Raw genomic sequence first — 2,833 nt, 5'->3', positions numbered from 1 at the left:
ACACCCATTCGTCGTTTACTAAAGTCTTCAAGGGTGTTCAGCACAAAAGCTATTGTGTTTTGAGTGACCATTTAAAGCACGATGCGCAGTCTGTTCACACATTCTTATCCCTTTTAATTCTTAAATAAACCTCCTAGTCTGTGACCTAAAAATGATTCATTTTTTTATCGACGGCGCAGGAGCGCACTACAAGAATAAGTTAAATTTTGCGAACTTGTACCAATATTCTGAAGAAGATGGTAAGGTGGATTTTGAAGAGGAGGCTTCAGATGCCAAGGTGGAGGATGGCCCTCACGCTCAAATGAAAATTGGCGGTGTAAAATTGCCAATACTCCAATTCTAATTGGCGATACTATTGTAAAAAGTGCGGGACTGCTATGAAATTATCGAAAGTAGATAAGAAAATATACAAAAAACTAAAAAGAGACAAGAGATTTCGGATAAATGGCGCTGCAGCCGCTGCTTTCGCTCATGCCACTGCTGCAGCCACCGCTGCTGCTGCCACTTTTGCCACTTTTGCCGCTCATCTGCGGTTATCCCCTCCCTCGGCAGGTGGTTTATTTTAATTTATTATTTTTAAATTAAATTTTCATCAATTTAATTTCTAATTTGTAAATAGGTCTAAAAAAGGAGATAGACGGTGTTGTTCAGATTCTGGAATTACACGAGACGCTTGCTTTGCGATAAATGCAATGCTTCGCGTCCATTTATGTGTTGCCGCTGATCCTACCACATTGAAACTTGAGGTCATTGAGTTGGAGGGCATGTGTAAGTTAAAAATTTTATTTTAATTAAGTAATTAAAATTTTTGACCATGTGTTTTGTTTTTAAATTGTCAGCCCCCTACCCTAAATGTGTTACCTGTAAACTCCATTTCGCGCATAGTCGTGCCCAAAGTGACCCAAAGCAACGGCAGTCAGATTGAATTTTCTCATGTCTGATTATCATTTTAAAAACACACTTGTTTCTCGGTTCCAGTATTTGTAATTAAATCTACAAACTGCTAAAGCCGTGACAAGGATACATGCCATTGCGTGTAGTTTTAACCAAGATGTGGTCATAAGCCATAAAGTGGACACAAGCCATATCATTGTTTTTTTATCGGATTAAAATCCCAACATCCGTTTGGTCTGGAGGGGGTGCGCCCGTAGATGCGCCTAGAAGTGGTGGAGGTAGTTTTATTTTATTCAATTTATTTTAAGTAAAGTTTTAGTTTAATTATTTAATTTTAAATTAATTTTTGATTTTAAAATAGGCCCGAAAAAGAAAGATTGGCGGCTAGGGAAAAGGAATTTTTAATGGCGATCGAATTGCTGTAGTTGCGAAGCTCCGTGCCCTGAAAACGTTGATGATGATGCTACATTCAGCCTCATGGAATGGGACTCTTTGTATCCGAAAAGGATTTTTGAATTGCGTTCGTGTTTGGTTTTCTGTACATGCGGAGCTCCACGCCATGACCCTGTCAATGCAATTGATGATGCTACATCAGTCACCCTGATTGATGTGCTTGTGTAGGTTTTAAATTTTATTAAAATATATGGATTCAAATTTTTAACCCTGTGCATAATTTTTACTTTTTCAGTCACATCCGAATGCCTTACTTGTAAATGCCCTTCCCAAAATTTTCCCCATGGTGTGGACATGAGCCATAACGTAGAAACAAGTCACATCGTGGGTGTAAGTAAAGGCGTGGATACAAGTCACTGCGTGGGTTTAAACTGCAGTGTAGGCATAACAGCGGCGTGGGCCTTAGCCATTTGGACATTAGTCACAGCGTTAGGGTGTGGATACAAAACCATTGTGTGGATTTAGACTATTGTGTGGATAGATAAAAATGGCGTGCACAATAAGCCGTAGCATGAACACAATGTACAGCGTAGATTTAGGCCAGGGCGTGGACACAAGCCATTACGAGGACATAATCCATTACGTGGACATAAGCAATAACGTCAATTTCTATTAATTGATTGCGACTAATTTATCCTTTATAATTTCAGGGTTGAATATATTTGAGGAGGTTGAAACAAGCAATGTAGGGGAGACCGGGGCTATGTGGGACATGGGGCTACATGGGACATCGCAGTTTTGAGCATGTTCCCGTAATTTTTTTTAAATAATTTTTTTACTATATTTGAGCATTTACCATGCCCCATGTTGGGTAAAAAAATTATTTAAAAAAAATTACGGGAACATGCTCAAAACTGCGATGTCCCATGTAGCCCCATGTCCCACATAGCCCCGGTCTCCCCTACATGCTTCCTATTACGTTTGTGCAAGTCTTGGAACTTTTTTTTTCTTGGTTACATTACTAAAACTTGGGAGTAAGTTTAACTGTGTATTCAGTATTTGTATAGTTGTTTTAAATTTGAAAATTTTTTCTTCCATTTAATTTCAGTTGTGGTGAAAATTACCATTGAGCAGTTTGGGAAGTGGAATTCGCCAGGAAGAACTCTCCTGGAGAAGTCCACATCGTTGCAGCCACATCTATTGTAATGCAGGATTTGGGGGATAAAGGAATATCGTTTACTCAAAAGGAATCCAAGTTTGAAGGACCTTTCAAACCAACGTTGTAAGTTATTTTTTGTTTTATTATTTTGTTTGTTAACTTTCACAAAAACATTTTTCAGTACATCAGGCAGACGGATCCAGCAACACCACGCGAAGAAAGAAGAAAAGCGTTCTTGGAATTGTCTTGATCTCTTTTCCATTTACACACATATTACAATATGGAAGGAAGGCTGCAGCACGAGAATCTTGAAGTTAAAGTAAATGCCGGTCTTCCCAATGTGATCGTCAAAATTAAAATTGTATCCGACAGCACTGGGGTTTTTAC

The 2,833-nt window shown here is 38.8% G+C and overlaps 1 long non-coding RNA gene across 2 annotated transcripts; it reads left to right on the top strand.

Moving 5' to 3' along the window:
* Positions 1-644: 644 nt before the first annotated feature.
* On the top strand, positions 645-1,735 carry LOC124336769. Of its 2 annotated transcripts, none has more exons than XR_006917174.1 (4): positions 645-768; positions 979-1,172; positions 1,256-1,511; positions 1,583-1,735. It is a non-coding gene; the product is annotated as an uncharacterized LOC124336769 (long non-coding RNA). The 2 variants fall into 2 exon arrangements; XR_006917173.1 differs by having other exon boundaries at positions 840-1,172.
* Positions 1,736-2,833: the final 1,098 nt, after the last annotated feature.

Source organism: Daphnia pulicaria, chromosome 4, assembly GCF_021234035.1.
Source record: "Daphnia pulicaria isolate SC F1-1A chromosome 4, SC_F0-13Bv2, whole genome shotgun sequence".
Lineage (NCBI taxonomy): Eukaryota > Metazoa > Arthropoda > Branchiopoda > Diplostraca > Daphniidae > Daphnia > Daphnia pulicaria.
Note: the sequence above shows the minus strand (reverse complement) of the source record. Positions and strands in the feature narration are given on the sequence as shown.